General features: G+C 44.0%; 1 long non-coding RNA gene across 1 annotated transcript; it reads right to left on the minus strand.

Moving 5' to 3' along the window:
- Positions 1 to 1,216: 1,216 nt before the first annotated feature.
- LOC118556637 lies at positions 1,217 to 4,377 on the minus strand. The gene is made up of 2 exons (XR_004927260.1): positions 2,694 to 4,377; positions 1,217 to 2,596 (listed from the first exon to the last, which is right to left on the minus strand). It is a non-coding gene; the product is annotated as an uncharacterized LOC118556637 (long non-coding RNA).
- Between the last annotated feature and the right edge of the window lie 15,530 nt (positions 4,378 to 19,907).

The raw sequence follows: 19,907 nt of genomic DNA on the forward strand, positions 1-19,907 counted from the left end.
CCTCGTCCTGGATTTCAATTGAATCACATCAAATCAAAATCTCCCCAAACTTATATATGTACTCTGCCAGTAAAAACACACTAATTAGCAAGACAAAAAATCCCTACCTTAAAAATACCATTTCAGTCTGGTTTAAAGTTTGTGCTCATTTAGCCGAGCCTCCACAAGCATTATCACAGTTTTCCCCCATTTATGGCAATAATGACTTTCAACCTGGTAGGTCTGATGCAGGATTTAAATTCTGGGCATCTCAAGGTATAGCTATGGTAGCTGATCTATATGATGATGGATCTGTCTTCATGTCATTTGAAGGACTTCAATCTAAGTACACAATCCCTTCCAAACACTTCTTTAAATACTTGCAACTGAGAAGCTTTATTCTAAGTTGCCAAGGTAGTAGCCTACAACTACCCCCTCTCTCTACTTTAGAAAAAATCATTCTCAATTTCTTACACTCCAGAGGACAGGTGTCTTTATTGTATAACCTCCTTGTGAATAAATCCTCAGAATCATCACATAATATTCTTCAAGCTTGGAAAGCAGACTTGCAGGAGGATATCACAGGGGAAGAATGGTCTGAAGCATATACTTTAGCTCAGTCACAAACCATAAATACAAATTCCAAATTACTACAATACAAATGGTTAAATAGACTATACATAACCCCAGCCAAGCTACATCGATTTAATCCCAATATTCCAGACACTTGTTTTAAATGTAAACATGACAAAGGGTCTCTATTTCATTGTATGTGGGAATGTCCACATTCCTTATCATTTTGGAAGAAAGTGACAGAGGTTGCTAGTCAGATCATTGAGGAAGAGGTGCCCCTTAAACCAAAACTATGCCTACTGCACATCTATCCAGAAGACTTTACCCCCTCTAATAATGTACAACGTCTGCTGAATATTTGTTTTTTGGAGGCTAAGCGCTGTTTGGCCAAAGAATGGAAAACAGAAGTGTCTTGTGTTTTGGCGCAGTGGTTGAAAGGAATGTGCTTTTATTTTGCTTTGGAGAGAATTAGTTATACCACAAAAGGCAAGCTAGAAAAGTTTTGGAAGATTTGGTACATATTTTGTGACTTTCTTGAAAATAATAATATTAAAGTAGAAGGCTGGGATACTGTTGGAATTTGAAATGAGCCCCCCCCCCCCCCCCCCCGTTTCCCTTATTTTACTGTATTCTGTTCTATTATTACTATTATTATTATTACAGCTTTGTTTTTTGTTTTTTTCATTGTATTTCTTTTTATGTATGTATGTATTGTCATGTTCTCTTTCAAGAATCCACAACCTTATCAGTACTTCACGGATTGTTTTTTGTTTGTGTATATTGCATTGAGGCTGAGACATGAATCAGCTAGACATATTACGTAAAGTACTCGAGCATACATTTGCATTGTTTTTGGACTACACAACAAGGACTTTCTATCTTCATGAGACTTTGTACCTTTATTGGGTATAAAGGTGGACTGTTATTAGGTGGACACTTTTATGGAGCTCATGCTTTCAGGGGGACTTTCTATATTATTCCAGTTTGTGCCTGGGGTTTGGGGTTGTTGTTTGTATAAAAGAACAAAACCACAATAAAGAAATGTTTAAAAAAAAAAGGAGTGGCTCTGGGTTTACACTCAGCCATACCAAACCTTTCCAGTATCTTCTCAATATATTTGGACTGGCTCATTTTGATAGAGCCTTCTTTTTGTGTGAAATTGATCCCGATAAAATGTGTGAGATGGCCAAGATCTTTCATTTTAAACTTTCTTTTCAGTTTCTCTTTGACCTCTCTTAAACACGTCTCATTGCTTGCAGCCACAACTATATCATCAACCCACACTAATAAAATCACTTTTCCTTTGTCAGAAAAGTTTGTGTAGATACAATGATCAGCTTGGCTCTGCACAAACTCATTCAATATCAGGAAATCATGGAGCATCATATTCCAGTTCCTCCCAGATTGTTTGAGCCCATAGATAGATTTGTTCAACTTACACACAAGTCACACGCCATTCTGTGATTTAACCTGGAAACCTTCGGGTTGATCCATGTATATTTCATGGTCAATGGGTGCATGTAAGTATGCGGCTTTAACGTCCATCTGGTTAAGTGTAAGGTCATGTTGTGCAGCTAATTGCATCAACATACGTAGTGATGTCAAGTTTGCAGTCGGAGAGAATGTCTCTGAATAGTCAAGTCCTTCTACCTGACTGTATCCCTTCACTACATACCTTGCTTTATATGTCTCATTCCCTTTATCATCCTCCTTGAGAGCATATACCCACCTTCCCCCCACTGTCTGCCTACCCTCTGGTAATGGTAGAAGTGTGAAGGTTGTCAGGATGCAGCGTGAGGGCTGCATGCTGAGCCTCTCTCCCTCTCTCTCGTTAATGCGCAGCCTGATGGGTTCCACCTGTCAGGCTGCAATTAACCCGCAACTGCCTCCACCTGGTCCCACCCCTATTTAAACATACCTCTCTCTGCTCTCGTTGCCGGCCCGTAGTGTTCACTCCCGTTCAGTCTCTGTCTGTTTCATCCTCTGTTGCGCCTCTGTCCAGAGATCCTCCCACGTCTGGTTGCCAGAGTTCCTGCGCCCTCACCTCCAAGAATCCTCTCGGCTGCACGGTGACGTCTTCGGCAACCAGAGACTTTCCCACGTCTGGTTGCCAGAGTTCCAGCGCCCGCTCCTGTCTGCACCTCCAAGAATCCTCTCGGCTGCACGGTGACGTCTTCGGCAACCAGAGACTTTCCCACGTCTGGTTGCCAGAGTTCCAGCGCCCGCGCCTGTCTGCACCTCCAAGAATCCTCTCGGCTGCACAGAAACATCTTCAGCAACCAGAGATTTTCCCACGTCTGGTTGCCAGAGTTCCTGCGCCCGCGCCTTTCTGCACCTCCAAGAATCCACTCAGCTCCACGGTCTTCGGCTCAGCTCAGTTCCACAGTCTTCAGCTCTACGGCTCAGCTCCACGGTCTTCTGCTCTGCAACTCTGCTCCACGGTCTTCAGCTCAGCGACTCTGCTCCACGGTCTTCAGCTCAGCGACTCTGCTTCACGATCTTCAGCTCAGCAACTCCGCTCCACGATCTTCAGTTCAGCAACTCCGCTCCACGATCTTCAGTTCAGCAACTCCGCTCCACGGTCTTCAGCTCTGCAACTCTGCTCCACGGTCTTCAGCTCCTCAGTTCTACGCTCTCCAGTCAGGCTACTCAGCTCAAGCCTTCAAGTCCTCCGCTCCCGAGTCTCCTCCGGGTCAGTCTCCCGTGCTCCTCCTGCCAGCCAGCTTCCGCACCCTTCACCTCCGTCCATAAAGACTCTGGTTCCACTCGTCATTCACTCATCATTCTGTGCAATAAAACTCACTTCAAGAACTAGCTCTGTGTGTGCGTGCTGTGTCCGGGTTCATCCAAAGACAAATCATGACAGTTACGGGCCGGCCCAAAGGATGAACCCGAGCACGCACAGAGCCTAGGTGCGGAAGCTGGTAGGATCCGCCCCGCCTCAGTTCCTGTCTGCGTGCTCAACTTCCTGTCCGTGTCTCAAGGTCCCCGCTCTCAACGTCCTGCGTGTCTCAGTTCCCACCTTAGATCTTAGTTACCTAGTTCAGTTTTATTTTTTCAGATTCTCGTTTTAGTTAGACTTCCAGTTCTCTAGTTGTTGTTTTTGAGTTATTTTGGTCCCGAGTTTTTGAATTACTTAGTATTCTTTGGTTTTACAGTTTTCTAGTGTTCCTCTAGAGTTCTTAAGTTGATTAGATTTTCAGTTTTTTGATAATTTATATAGGTTTGGTTTTTCTAGGAATTTTGTGTTTTGGAATTATTTAGCAGGTTTTTGTTCTCTTTAGAAGTATTTGAGTTTCTGTTTTGCTTTGGGTTTATTTTCTGTTCGGGTCAAGTGTTCTAGGTTTCCCTTTAGGCTTTCGTATTCTGGTCCTGAGTTTTAGTTTTCACCCTAGATTTCCTATCTTTCTCGAGTTTCTATTTTTTAGCTGTAGTTATTTAGTTTTTCTTCAGTTTAGTTGTACCAGCCCTCGTCTCCTTGTTTTACTTGGTTTATTAGTATTAGTTCTGGGTTTCGGTCCCTCTTCTAATTTTCGGGTTTGTTTTGGTTTTTCCGTTAGCCCCTGTAGATCCCCTCGAGCCCTGTCTTAGTCTTGTAGCCCCTGTCCTAGTCTTGTAGCCTCCGTCTTAGTTTCGTAAGCCCCCGTCCTAGTCCTGTAGCCACCGTCTTAGTCTAGTAGTCCCTGTCTTAATAGAGTAGTCCATTGTTTCCCTGGCCTAGTCCTCCTGTCTAGTCTTCCTCTGTGTTTAGGCGCTGCTTGAGCCCTCTGGCGCACTCGCCTGTTGTTGCTCGGCGCATTCCCTGAGTCTGGCGTGTTTGGACGCCCTCCGTTCGTGTTTTTGGGCGTGTTAGGACGCCCTCCGTTCGTGTTTTCTGGCGTGTTAGGACGCCCTCCGTTCGTGTTTTCTGGCGTGTTAGGACGCCCTCCGTTCGTGTTTTCTGGCGTGTTAGGACGCCTTCGTTCTTGCTTCCCCTGACGTTCCCATACGTCGGTTCTTTCCCCAGGTGTTACCATACACCAGTTGTGCTCCAGCGTCTCTATACGCTGTTGAGCCCTAGTGTTATGGTCCGCCTGTACCTTTTTCTGGCGTTTCCATACGCCAGTTCTTTCCCTGGCGTTTCCATACGCCCATCCTCCTCCTTGGCTTATCTGTATGCTAGTTGTGCTCCACCATTTCCGTACGCTGTTGAGCCCTAGCATATCAGTACGCCTGCACTTACCCCTTGGCGCTGCCATGCGCCTGTTCTGCCTCGGCGTTTTCCTCACGCCCCGGCGGTCTCTCCTTTGCGCCCCGGCGTTTTCCTCACGCCCCGGCGAGTTACTTACCCTTGCGCCCTGGCGTTTTCCTCACGCCCCGGCGAGTTTCTCCTTTGCGCCCCGGCGTTTCCCTCACGCCCCGGCGAGTTGCTTCCCTTGCGCCCCGGCGTTTCCCTCACGCCCCGGCGAGTTACTTCCCTTGCGCCCCGGCGTTTCCCTCACGCCCTGGCGATCTCGTCCCTTGGGCCCCAGCGCTTCCCTCACCCTCCGGCGTACCTTCCCCTTGGCGTTCCCATACGCCCGTTCCTTGCTCTTGGCGTTTTCGCACGCCCGTTCCTTACCCCCGGCGTCTCTGTACGTTAGTGGTGCTCCAGCGTTTCCTTGCGCTGTTGAGCTCCGACGTGTCAGTCCGCCTGTCCTTTCCCCCTTGGCGTTCCCATACGCCCGTTCCTTGCCCTTGGCGTTCCCATACGCCCGTTCCTTGCCCTTGGCGTTCCCATACGCCCGTTCCTTGCCCTTGGCGTTCCCATACGCCCGTTCCTTGCCCTTGGCGTTCCCATACGCCCATTCCTTGCCTTTGGCGCTCCCATACGCCCGTTCCTTGCTCTTGGCGTTTTCGCACGCCCTTTCCTTTCCCCCGGTGTCTCTGTACGTTATTGTGCTCCAGTGTTTTCTTGCGCTGTTGAGCTCTGACGTGTCAGCCCGCCTGTCCTTTCCCCCTTGGCGTTTCATACGCCCGTTACCTTCCTTAGCGCTGCTGTTGGCCCGTTCCTTCCCCTTTGGCGTTGTGTGCGCCCGTTCCTTCCCCTTTGGCGTTGTGTGCGCCCGTTCCTTCCCCTTTGGCGTTGTGCGCGCCCGTTCCTTGGCGTTTCCATACGCCCGTTCCTTCCCTTTGGCGTTTCCTTACGCCCGTTCCTTGGCGTTTCCGTACGCCCGTTCCTTGGCGTTTCCGTACGCCCGTTCCTTGGCGTTTCCGTACGCCCGTCCCTTGGCGTTTCCGTACGCCCGTCCCTTGGCGCTTCCGTACGCCCGTTCCTTGGCGTTGTGTACGCCCGATCCTTCCCTTTTGGCGTTGTGTACGCCCGTTCTTTCCCTTTGGCGCTGTGTGCGCCGTTCCTCCCCTTTGGCGCTGTCAAGCGCTCGCTCTTTCCCCCGGCGCTGTCAAGCGCTCGCTCTTTCCCCCGGCGCTGTCTAGCGCCTGCTCTTTCCTCCGGCGCTGTCAAGCGCTTGCTCTTTCCCCCGGCGCTGTCAAGCGCTCGGACCTTTCCCTGATGTGCCACGCCCTAGTCGTGCTCCGGCGCATCAGTGTTTTTAGCTCCTGGGTTCTCCCGTGTTCTCTAGCTCCTTGGTCCCCTAGTGTTCTCTAGCTCCTTGGTCCCCTAGTGTTCTCTAGCTCCTTGGTCCCCTAGTGTTCTCTAGCTCCTTGGTCCCCTGTATTCTCTAGCTCCTTGGTTCCCAGTGTTCTCTGACCCCTTTAGTTCCCCTAGTGTTCTCTGACCCCTTTAGTTCCCCTAGTGTTCTCTGACCCCTTTGGTTCCCCTAGTGTTCTCTGTCCCCTTTAGTTTCCCTAGTGTTCTCTGACCCCTTTGGGTCCCCTAGTGTTCTCTGACCCCTTTGGGTCCCCTAGTGTTCTCTGACCCCTTTGGGTCCCCTAGTGTTCTCTGGTCCTTTTGGTTCCCCTAGTGTTCTCTGGTCCCTTTGGTGCTTGCTGGCTCTTTGGTCTCTCAGTTTGACTCTTGCCCGCCTTCCTAGGCCCCCTCCACCCACCCAGCGTGGAGATTCTGGGCCGTCCGGTGTCCGGCCTTGGGGGGGGGGGGTACTGTCAGGATGCAGCGTGAGGGCTGCATGCTGAGCCTCTCTCCCTCTCTCTCGTTAATGCGCAGCCTGATGGGTTCCACCTGTCAGGCTGCAATTAACCCGCAACTGCCTCCACCTGGTCCCACCCCTATTTAAACATACCTCTCTCTGCTCTCGTTGCCGGCCCGTAGTGTTCACTCCCGTTCAGTCTCTGTCTGTTTCATCCTCTGTTGCGCCTCTGTCCAGAGATCCTCCCACGTCTGGTTGCCAGAGTTCCTGCGCCCTCACCTCCAAGAATCCTCTCGGCTGCACGGTGACGTCTTCGGCAACCAGAGACTTTCCCACGTCTGGTTGCCAGAGTTCCAGCGCCCGCTCCTGTCTGCACCTCCAAGAATCCTCTCGGCTGCACGGTGACGTCTTCGGCAACCAGAGACTTTCCCACGTCTGGTTGCCAGAGTTCCAGCGCCCGCGCCTGTCTGCACCTCCAAGAATCCTCTCGGCTGCACAGAAACATCTTCAGCAACCAGAGATTTTCCCACGTCTGGTTGCCAGAGTTCCTGCGCCCGCGCCTTTCTGCACCTCCAAGAATCCACTCAGCTCCACGGTCTTCGGCTCAGCTCAGTTCCACAGTCTTCAGCTCTACGGCTCAGCTCCACGGTCTTCTGCTCTGCAACTCTGCTCCACGGTCTTCAGCTCAGCGACTCTGCTCCACGGTCTTCAGCTCAGCGACTCTGCTTCACGATCTTCAGCTCAGCAACTCCGCTCCACGATCTTCAGTTCAGCAACTCCGCTCCACGATCTTCAGTTCAGCAACTCCGCTCCACGGTCTTCAGCTCTGCAACTCTGCTCCACGGTCTTCAGCTCCTCAGTTCTACGCTCTCCAGTCAGGCTACTCAGCTCAAGCCTTCAAGTCCTCCGCTCCCGAGTCTCCTCCGGGTCAGTCTCCCGTGCTCCTCCTGCCAGCCAGCTTCCGCACCCTTCACCTCCGTCCATAAAGACTCTGGTTCCACTCGTCATTCACTCATCATTCTGTGCAATAAAACTCACTTCAAGAACTAGCTCTGTGTGTGCGTGCTGTGTCCGGGTTCATCCAAAGACAAATCATGACAAAGGTGTTGTTCTCTTTTAATGAAGTCATTTCATCTTTCATTGCCTTTTTCCACATATCAGATTTAGGCGATTCTAAAGCTTCTTTATAGGTCTGTGGCAGCCCAACTGTAGCTCTGTAACAGTAGTCAATGGTTAAGTTACTGTTCTGCACTGTACATTCATAGTCCTCCAAATACTTAGGTTTCTTTCTGACTCTACCTGTAGTACGTGTAGTTTGTGTGTCAGTAGTTGAGTCTGTGTCCATTTCTGAGTCTTTCTCAATGTCTGTGTCCGTCTGTCCTGTTACTTCAATCAGTGGTTGACTGTTTTCACTAGGTGTATTTACCCACTCTATGTAGTGGTCCTCCGATTGGTCCCAGTCAGTCTGTGTCTGCCCCTCAGTCACATTCTTTTCCATAAAGTGGACCAGTCTGTGTTTCTGAACCTTGTTCATCTCTGGAAAATAAACCAAATAAGCAGGTGAATGACGATCAAAACCAACAAAAATTCCTATTTTGCCTTTAGGATCAAGCTTCTTTCTGTTTTGTTCATACACCATACATTCGGAACCAAACTTTTTCATCTTTGACAGATCTGGCCTCTTTCCGGTGAAAAGAAAGTAAGGTGTTTCCCCTGTTCTCTTACAGTAGCACCTGTTCCTTATGACTGTAGCTGTCCTGGCTGCATAAGGCCACAGCTCTTTGGGTAAACCTGATTCAATCAGCATGCATCGGACCATTTCAAATAATGTGCGCCAATTCCTCTCTGCAGTCCCATTTTGGTGGGGAGAGTAGGGGGCTGACCTCTCATGTTTGATAGCATTGTCCCTCAACAATGACTGGTACTCCTCTGACACAAATTCTGTCCCGTTATCAGATCGGAGGCGTTTTACTTTACCGTAAGGCGCCGTGTCTGCAAAGAACTGCTTAGTTGCCTCAACTGCCTTGTTTTTGTTCCTAAGAAAGTATACATAAGTAGCCCCAGAAAAGTCATCAGTGAAAGTGATGGCATACTTGTAGCCTTCAAAGGACTCTGGTGAAATAGGTCCACCCAGGTCTGTATGGACTAGCTCTAATGGCTCTTTGGCCCTCACATCACTTTGCCTGTTTCTGCTTTGTGAAAATTTACCCTCTAGACAAATTTCACATTGATTGGGTCTGGAGGTTTTGTCTTTGATTTTCATACCATTTACAACTGTTTCAAGTTTTACAATATCATCATAGTTGCAATGACCCATTATTTCATGCCATGTTTTTAGACCCAAAGATACATTGCAGGAGTCCTCACCATTTACATTATCCTCTGTGATAACGTCTAGGTAGTACAATCTGTCTTTTACCTTCATTTTACACATTGTGCCATCAGGAAGGATCATTTTGTTGTTATTCTTCTCAAAGTTGAATCTGGCTCCTTTTGAAGTTGCTGCATCCACCGATAGGATGTTTTGTGGGTATCCTGGAATCAGGAGTGCATCCGTGAGTTTGACACTCACAACTTTCCCGTCGCAGTCGGTCAGCTTGATCTGTGCATCTCCTTTCCTCAGGACATTGCCGGTGATCCGGGTCCCATCCGCCAGCTGCATGATGTGGTTCTTGGGCTGGAAAGTCTCATCAAATTTGATGAAAGCACTCTCATCAGTCATGATGTGGGCAGATGCACCACTGTCCACCAGTAGACCTTGCTGCTGTGTGTTGTGGGGTTGCCATTCACTCACCTGAAGCACAAACGTCTCTTCTTCATTTGTGGTTTTATGCTTGTCCTTCACACGAACAGTCCGTTGTCCAGTGTCTGTAACGGCGGCCACCTTGTTACTGTATTGTGCGTTGGTCCCCCTGCGCTGAGTTTTCTTCTCTTTGTTTCTGCAGTCTTTTGCTTTATGCCCCATTTTCTCACAAATAAAGCATTCTCTGTTGAAATATTTCTTCTCTTTAAACTTAGGCTTGGACGCTTTATAGTTTGCAGTCATTACTTCATCTGTTCGGGGCCTGCTACGGTAGCGCAGTGTGCATTCAAAGCTTCTCAGCCTCGCCTTGAACTCGTTGAAAGTTAGCGTTTCTTTTGTCTGGGTGACATGCACAGAAAATGGGTTGTAATCATTCGTGAGACCTTTTAACACCATCGCCGTCAGAAGTGCATCACTAAGGGTCTCTTTAGCTCTGTTTAATGCGGCCACTATCTTTTCAACACGGGCTAGATAGTCCGCTAATGCTTCCCCTTCAGCCATTAGCACATTGGTGAGCTCTGTGTATAGCCCGACAATTCGCGGCTTTTCTTCTGACTCAAAATGGCGCCTCAATATTTCCAGGCTTTTTTTGCTGTCATCTGGTGCTTCATACAGGATGAGCGTTAACGTCTTATCGTCCAAACAACCACACAGTTCTGCATACGCCAGTTCATTTCTCCTACCGATCTCTGTAGCTTCTTGTGCATCGGCTCCCGCTGTTGGCTCACTTCCCAGGATAGCATCTTTGAGACCGATGGTTTTTAAGTATGCTAAAAACCTTGCTTCCCAAATGTGGTAGCGGGCTTCGTCTCCGTCAAACCGAGGCGGCAATCCCCTTCCGTGCATTGGCATACTCGGAACTTGCCTGGGCCCATAACCTGTTGGTTCTTCTGCAGCGACTCTCCTACTATTTCCACGGGAACCTCTGGGCTCCTCTGCATCATCTGCACCTTGTGACTGCATCTCTGCATAAGTGTTATCTTACTTATGAGAAAAAATAGGAGACAGGAAACATTGATATCAAGTTAACTGGTAGCCACACTGCCCCGCTCTGGCCGAACGCAGAGAACAAAGAGGCTCCGCCTTTATTGCTTTTTATAAACACGTACGTAACCTTCCGCTCTACAAAGTAGTGCCAAAACATATACAACAGTGGCAAGCATCATACTCAACAACATTTACTCGCCATGTGGCAGCTAGCCCTCTGAAATTCACTCGCCAAACGGGAAATTTATTTGCATTTGGCGACTGGCAAGTGTTAATTTCGGACACTGCCTACAACTATCAGGACAGTGTTAGGCAAGCTCAGCAGACCCCTCGCAAGGTTATGCTGTCTTTATGCAGAACTCAGATGCCTCCGACCCTACCTCTGCAAGAAGAATGGTCCTTGGAACCCTATGGAGCTCGCGGTAAATGGGGATACCTCTTCAAGTACGAAACCGGCGAAATGTGTCTGTATCAGCTGGATGAAGGAGACGACAAGCTGCAAACTATCCACTCCTTGTGCATGTTAACGTCAAACGATTGGGCTGTTCTGAGACTTGTCATGCTCCGCAAACTAAACCCAGAAGACACGTACGCGGGATACCCCGCTGTGAATCATGAAGCCGATGACGCAATCGTGGATTCACCCATCGCTAGGCATTGCAAACGGGATCATCAAGAAACCATGGATGGGATCATGGATTCACCCGTCGCTAAACGCCGTAAGCGGGCTCATCAGGAAACCAAGGACAGAATCATGGATTCACCCGCCACTAAACGCTGCAAGCGGGCGCTGACCCACCTGAACGAAACTGACACAGATTCAACAAATAGGATCATCTCAGCAACATGGCAATCAAAGACAGGGGTTACAGGCCGATGTTTTTTCAGTGCAAGTCTGAGACAGGCTTAAGATAAAACAACCCCGGTTATCTTTGTGCTCGACTGTTATAATGCAGACTGCAGCGTGTTCAGAACCTTGTTAACCATTCCCTTTGATGCATGGCGTGACAAGATGACTGCAATAGCAGACCGGATGTCAACGCTGTTTCGCGACTGTCGCAACTGGAGAGACATTTTGGCGAACAAGAAAGCGCTGGCTTTTCAGACCCTCTCACAACATCCGATACCACCCCCTTCAACGTTAACCACACCCCTTCTCAGTATAAAAAACAGCCTAGCAGGCCGATTGGGACTCCATCCAACTTCACTGACCAGACTTCTAACATCTGAAACCATGAGCAGTGGTTTCAGATGTTAGGAGTGGTCCTACTCCACCGCCGTTTCCCTCAGCCCCTTCAACCGCTTCAGTATCATCACAGCACGGCTCCCCGGACAGCCATGTCGTCTCTGTCAGAGATTCACAGCTTCAGGACTCACAACTTCCCTCCGGTCAAGGAGATCCAGCCTCCCCGGGGGTATCCCAGGACTCGCAACTTCCCTCCGGCCAAGGAGATGCAGCCTCCCTGGACCTTTCTGAGCCCGAGGACACGCAAATTCCCCACAGCCAACCAGACGGTGAGAGCGGGGCGGTTGAATACGACGGATGGATTCGCTTTGGCTTCATCAAAGCTGTAAAAACTGTGGTGTTTCATCTTTTGAGCGCCGCCATCGAAATATACATGCATGGTAAATGTTATGGGTGTAACAATGACCGTCCTAGTCAGAGAGACCATGAATGTTCAGAGCTGCTTCAGAACGGATTATTTGAACGCAATTACTATGGTGTAATGCGAGTACTTTATAACGCGCATTTCTTCGATGCCGTTCAACGGTTTCTAACCGCTCGCAACATCCACCAAGACAACAACACAGTCAATGCTGTCGGACAGGCCCATCTGTATGAATTGACAATGGCCAAGCAGTTATTTCATACAATCGTTGACGGGTATGATCAGCTAGTTGAAGAAAACCATGAATTAAAAGATCAACTTGAAGCCATCATGCAGTACTTGCAAGGGGTCTTTAAACCAAAGCATACATGTTTTCTCTAGTCTTTCTTTTTATATATATTAATATGTTTTATCTACAATTAGTTAGTGACATCGTATTAAAAAGAGTGTCTTTTGAATGTATCTGTTTTATATATATAAAATGATTGTTTTACAATTAGTTTGTGGTATAATGAATGAATGTATTTTCCTTCCTAATTATGTTAATAAAAAATATAAAAACCCGATTACAGGCTTCTTTTCCTTCATTCAGCATCACTATGTGTGTGGGAAGGTATGGCTGAAGAAAAGTTAATGAAACGGGTATATTACACACCTGCTCACCCTGGTTCTTTTGGTGGAGTAAATAGATTACATAGAGCTATGGAAAGTGAAACTGGTAAGAAGGTACCGGTTGAAAAGGTTCAAAGCTTTTTTACTGAACAAGATGCTTATTTTTTGCATAAACCCACAAGAATTAGATTTCCTAGAAATAGAGTGTTTGTCACCAGGCCTCTGAAACAGTTCCAAGCCAATCTTTGTAATATGCAGAGCTTGTCTGAAGAAAATTACTGATGATAGGCGTATCATTAGTCTATTTATCTATGTTGGTTCCTATGGTTTGAACCAGTTTGGAAACTTTTTTCTCAAAGTGCATCAAGTGTTTGGGTCAGAAGTGGTAAGAGTAGTAGTAAAATACTCTTCTTCCAAAACAGCTAAAACCTTCCCTCCCATCATTTCTACAGTTTAGAAATCCTTTAATGAGACGCTTGACAAAGTGTCAGGGAAATGCAGTCATGCCCCTCCTTAACTAGTTGACTGAAAGAGGGCTTCTACACTTTTCTTTCAACTAGAAAAAAATCATCTGTTTGCAAAAACATTTACAGCCATGAGGTGGGAACTAACATGGCACCACTCATCATTCTTTTTGATGCAACAGTGTTTTGAAACTCCAAATGGTCAGCTAGGAGCACCGTGTATTTGTCATATGTTAAGCAGCTTTCTGAGTTACCACCCTCCCCTTAGATTGGTGGTGTCTAAACTTTTTCGCCCCACCGGGGCAAAACGGTCAAGTGGAAATTACTCCCGGGCTGCAAAATTGTATTTTTTATTTTTAAAATAGTATTCTCTGTTTCAGTTTTACCTGCTGTACAAGAAAACTGAGTTGTACGTAATCTGTGTCCATCTACCTCTAGTTTTGAGTTTTGGTTTCAAGCTAAATTTGTGCCATTTCTTGAATTGAGGTTGAAGAGAAATTCTTTTCAAGGGCTTCAAATGGCCCCTGGAAATAGTTTAGGCACTCCTGCCTTGGGCCGTTGCCTACTAGGCAATCCCGTGGAGGCGGTGTGGACAACTAAGATAACATCTGCAGATATTAGAATCACAACACATGTCCTCCACCGCACTTCTCCCCTTGCGCCTGTTCTCCGTCTACAAAAGTTACAAAAGAGAAGCCGGCATGCACCTATGCAAAACCCAGTAAAATAAATTAATTAATAACAGCTTTTATCTGCAGCTCATTTTCTGTTGTCTCCCTAGAGAGCTTGTCCATAAATTTGGGTTGTTTCTAAAAATTCCCGACTCCATCGTTCCACTTCCAGTGTTACTCCACAAAGAGCAGAATGACATAAGGGAATATTGTTTTGCACAACATGATATCTAGTGAAAACTTGAATTAAGTTTGAAGGGGTGTTTATTTAATAGCTTTTTAAAGTGAATGTTTTAAAAGAAAAAATAACTTGATACAAGCAGATCTGGAAATCAGTTAAGAGACCGGTGCAAAGTCTTAAAATCAGCATCTCTACATGTATGACAGCTATCCCGTCCCACAAGCACATTAGGGTATCAGATATTAAGCCTTTATTTAGTCTAACTGAAGCACAACTTCTCTTTTACGAGAGAGATGTGAAAGTGGGGTGGAGAACATGACAGGACACGTGACAGCTGTGTTTTTGATATTGATTTCAGAAGTCTTCTTGTTGCAAAACATTAGCGTTGGTTAATTATGAATGTAATTATATAATTAATGAATATAGGCTAAATATATTTCCTTTCATTGCTTGACGTCTGAAAACACTACATATCTTTTTTTTCTAATACCGACTACTTGTCATTTTTATGCAAATTATGATAATTTTGTTAGTAGTTCATGAGATAAACCCAATCAAGCAAATACTTCTAAGTATAAACATGTTAAAAGTTGAAGAACCTTTGCAACGGTGTATTTCTTTTCTAAGATGAAAATAAAACAGAGATAAAGACATAAATTCAGAATCAAAAAACTGTAATAATGCTTTGTATTATTTTTACCTCGGTAGAAACTGTCATGGTTTAGTTTTTTTTCCAGTTCCTCCTCTCACTCAGCTCACCCTCCACTCCCTCAGCAATCTGTCACACCTGTTGGGCACTAATTAGTCAGAACTCACTCCACCTGCAAGCCTCCCTACATAAGCCTCCCTTAGTCTTATTCTCTTTGCCGGTTCGTCTTCGGTCTCCACTCACTTCATGTCTGTCAGCCTGGTTTATTCCCTCTTTCAGCCGCTGGATTTTCCTGCCACCTCTGAGCTTCAATAGACCTCTGTTAGCTGCTGGGTTTCGTGCCTTCATCTTTGCCTCAAGCTTTGCTCGCTGCTTCATTGCCTGGATCTCTTGCTGCCCCCTGTACTACAACAACCCTACATCTCATCTACATTTCTCTTCTCATCTACATTTCTCATCTCATTCTGATTTCCTCATCCACTAATCATCTTTCTTTCAATAAACTATCAGAAAATAGTTCAGAAAAAGTTCATCCAAAGACAAACTTATGACAGAAACAAGTTTGTTTTTAGCTGAAAATGAAAAACTGCATTAGATCTGCCATATTTGTTTTAAGTATGTGGATTTAGTATGGTGAAAATATTTTAATTAAATGTTGTCAATGGAAAAAATAATGAGCAAGGTGGGACAAGAGAAGGTGAAAAAACATCCCTGCCATTTTTTAACACCAGAAGTAATTTCAATCATATATTAGTTACCCGTTTTTTTCTGTCTCCTTTTTGTTTTTTGTTTTTTTGAAAGCTGAACTGCACCACTTTTACGAAAGCATTTCTAAGCTTTACCAGAGCATAATTTTTTGTTATAATGTTACTGCTGGCTGGATTTTTCTATAGTGTTTTATGCAGTGTAACTACAAATACATGTAGTTTGTACAACTCAATATTGTACGCACAGTTTGGTAGGTTAACAAATTACTCCTAAACCACAATGTTGTTGGATTCAAACAGCATATAGGAAAACCAAAACCAGCCAGGTTAAACTTATTGAACGCAACTTCAAATATGTATTATGAACCATTACATTGCATATAATCTGTACACACACACATATATATATTTATATACCATAAACATGTATATGTAAATCTTAACAACTAATTTAATAACTCAAACTAATCTCTGTGACAAGATATAAACTCTTTTGTAAAAGCTAAAATGAACAGGAATTGGACATTTTTTAACCACTTTTCTTCGTGTATAATGTGCACAGATGCAACTGAGAACACATGAATGCTAGCCAACTTACAATGACTTTTGGAGTTCCATAAATGCAGCTGTATTACGGAAGCTGCAAAGAACTGCCTGGCAAAACAATGTTTTGAAATCTCGGTTTCGAAATCTGGAATTGCAAAAACCCTTTTGTTCATTCATGTTATTTGATGCAGTGATGGACTCACGATTGTATCATGAAATTCAATTGTTATAAGCAGGAAAGTTAAAAAGTCTGGCAAGTCCTTAGTTGTCTGGCAATAGATGTATAGCTGTGACCAGAGTTCACTGTAGCCAAAGCCTGAAGGACACAAAGACGGGTCTTAAAAAAACCCTACCCATAAAGAAATAGGCTACTTCAGACACCAGAAGTCTGGTTCTATTGCTAAATAGCACAAACATACATTTAATCACAGATTTGGATCGATGCTCTCATGGAACTAACATTGGGAAATGTGGTAGCAACCCCTCAGTTTTTGAGATTGCAACTATAAATCACAATTAACTTCCCAACCCCTCTAAAAACCACAATAAACAACGTGCGAATTCCCTATTTTTCTTTGGAAGGGAACCTACAAAATTTCAACATTTCTTTAACATCAGTGCTATTACTTCTGTTGCTGTCAGTAGGATGGTTTAACAAGAAATATCTATATTTGTACAACCTAGAAGAATCATGGAAGATTTACCTGTTTTATTTAGAATTAGGTATTTTTAGTTTGTGAGATACTTTTGTTTTTTACAATGGGTGAATGGTTTGTTTAAAAGTCTTTCCCCTGTTGTTTATCTGCCTTGCAGATATAGCAACTTTTATAGCAACATTATAAAAAAGTTCGAGTTTAATGCATCTGGTACCGTATTTCAAAGTTGACCTGCACGCTGCACATTTACCCCAGCGCTACAAAACAAATAGGTCCTATGCAACATTTGCATAGGACCTATTCCGGTACCCTATGCAGTCACTCTGCACAAATGAAGAGCAGTTTGCCTCGTCATGCTAAATACTTAGCCTGATAAGGGTGTGTGACTTATTTTGGGCAATAACTATTTTATTACTCAGGGGCATTAATGGACTGTGCATAATTATTAAACTTTCCATCCAATATTGTCAGTCAAAGAAACAGGAAACATTTTCAACTTTCTAATATGATTGCAATATTTGCTATACCCTGTCGTGCAATTGTGCATCCGCATTTTGTTTCGATAACATAGGAAAACCATGGGACGTTCACAGCAAAGGTCCTGATATAACATTTGTTAATCTCGCACTATGTCATACACATTCTTCTCTGATGCCAACATGCTGGATTTCTTAAAACTGCAAATAAAAGTGAGGGTAAACCTACTCTTTGATTAAGCCTGGTAATAATAATAGTACTTGGGGGCACTCACAGTTGCCAAATGGTCAGTCGATGCTTAAATATGAAAAAGTTAAACATGATTGTAATGTCCCAGTAAAAATATTGTACAATGCCTGACGTTGCAGGTCACTGAATTCCACACCCTTGATCTATACACATGCACTATTCAGAATAGATAAAACAGGAATGAATGTTTAGCAAATGTTCTTTTTTAATTTTGTTTGAAGGCCTGATGGACTCCGTACATTACATTTAAGAAAATTGTGATTTTCTTAAGCTGTACATGAGCTGTACAGGAGAGTTGATGTAAAGGAAGGGATGTTTTAAATCAATATGCTGTCCTATATTTGTTATCTAGAGAAGCTCTGAGTGAACCATGGCTGGTATGTTTGGCAATTTGTCTTCGTCATTCCAAATGGTTAATAAAGTACATACAGCAAAAGTTAATGCATGCAGACTAACCATGAATCATTGTTCTACCTGTCTTTCTCTCTGGAATTAAATGACAGGATTTTATGGGATTTCAAATAGTCCTCTTTTGACTTTTGTAAAAACTCTCCTTCATAAAAGTATGTAAGCACTTAACATAAAACACATAGGAATAGTTTTAAACAATTAGCCTACTAGCCTAAAAACGGGGGGAAAGTCTGTGACTCTGTGTTGTGCTTGACGTTGTGCCAGTTTGTTTGCCGGTGGTCAGAGTGACTCAGAGTGACTCAGAGTGACTCCTCTTTTTTTTCTGACCAACTACATGGATAAAGAAGATGCTTGGTGTTGTAAATAAAAGCTAAGCGTAATAAATTTGTCTAAATGTGAGGCTCTCACACAAACAATCAAGTTCAATATAGTTTGGAAGCAGAATGAACGGCGAGTTGATCCAAGCCCACACCACAATGTGAAAAATGTGTATGGAGTCGCAGAATTAGACATGTAAAAATGGAATATGGTAAAACTGGGATCTTTTTAGATTTTGCCTGTGAAACACAAAAACATTCACAGAGGAAGGGCAGTAAAAGAAAGCCTCTCTGAGTTACTCAAAGCTGCATGCTGCTGTAACACTAATTAATATTCATGACGTCCAAAGCAAAACGTTTTATTTATAAAGAGGACAATAATTCTTTCTGCAGGTTATGCGCACACATAAAATATTGGAATATGGTAAAACAAGATCGACCAGCAGGATATTATTCAGAAAAGTAGCCAAGGGCCCTTGGTAATACTGGAGGAGCTCCAGAAATCTGCAGCTAAGGTAGGAGAATCTGTAGATAAGAGAAGCATTGGTTGTGGATCAAACCAATCTGCCCTTTATGGTGAAACGGCAAGAAGAAAACCACTGTTCAGAGGATGACATAAGATGTTTGTGTTTTACTAAAAGCTGCATGTTGCTGTAACACTAATTAATATCCATGACGACCATGTTAAAACATTTAGCTTTTCCATGATGATAGCTCGTGTTAAGTTTATTTTTTCATATTTAATGCAGTTTCTTCATTAAACTTCACAACTGTTTTTCAGCCATTCCTCATAAATTACTTTCATTTATCTATATAACATTTTTCTCTCAGTTTAGTTATTTCTGCAGTTTTTTATGCTTGTCGGTTTTAACCTATGTGAGGCAGAACTGAAAAGTGCTTTACAAATAAAGTTTGTTTGGTTGATACTGCAGGCCAGAGATGAACTTTTAATAACATTTTAACAGAAACCCACTTCAAAAATCTTGAGCCACTCTTTTAATGTATAATTTATTGAGAAATAATGTCTGGATATTAATGCAAAATTGAATGAACAAGAAACAGCAGTAAGCACCATAAAGTTAAATAGCTACAATAACTTTTCAACAAGGATGGTGAGACTGTGCAGAAAGCTTAATTTTATACTGATTGTGAGCCTTGATGCTAACGATGCATGAATAAATTGGAAAAGAATAATCATACAATGAATAATAAAATCACATTTAAAGTGTTTAAGTGTTTAAATAACCTATACAGGTTACTATCCACACTCGTATTGTACGTTGGGTTCTTAATGCTAATTTTGGACTGTTCTTTTTCAGAGTGGACAGAAAATACAACTTTAGAAAATAAAAAAAACACACTCAGGTTTTCAAGTTTAAAATTGATATTTTTCCATTAATCTACATACAATACAATTTTACTAACACTATCAATCTGGCAGAAGCAGAGATACAAAAACAAAACAGAAACACTGATCCACAAATGGTTTTTACGTTAAAGAGGGTAATGGCGTCACAGCTAAACAGAATGCCAGGGTAGATGAACCTACTATGAAGAGAAAAAACAAAACAGAGAGAACATAAAGTTGAAATAACAACAAATAATGTGAAAAATAAAAAGGACCCAAAAGGGTGTAAGTGTTGACATGTTCACCTAAATGTTTCAACCAATGGTGCTGGTTCTAGATGTGTTTGGAAAGTAAATGAAAACTAAGAGAAACTTCCATCCACCACAAAATTCCCCCCTTAGTTCAGGGTTTGCAGCACTGGTTTGGCTGTTAGAGAGTCTGTTGTTCTGCGGTTGCCACTGATTTCCAAGCAAAATCCAACAATTTTTTGTTTGTCAAATAAAAGAGGAAGTTTAGACAATTACTGCCTTTATTCAGCAAGAAAATAGCCACTTCCAAACCGACTGATTTAACCTAAGTCAAGATAAGTGTTAGTACAAACA

The sequence above is a fragment of the Fundulus heteroclitus genome, chromosome 20 (assembly GCF_011125445.2).
Source record: "Fundulus heteroclitus isolate FHET01 chromosome 20, MU-UCD_Fhet_4.1, whole genome shotgun sequence".
Taxonomy (NCBI): domain Eukaryota; kingdom Metazoa; phylum Chordata; class Actinopteri; order Cyprinodontiformes; family Fundulidae; genus Fundulus; species Fundulus heteroclitus.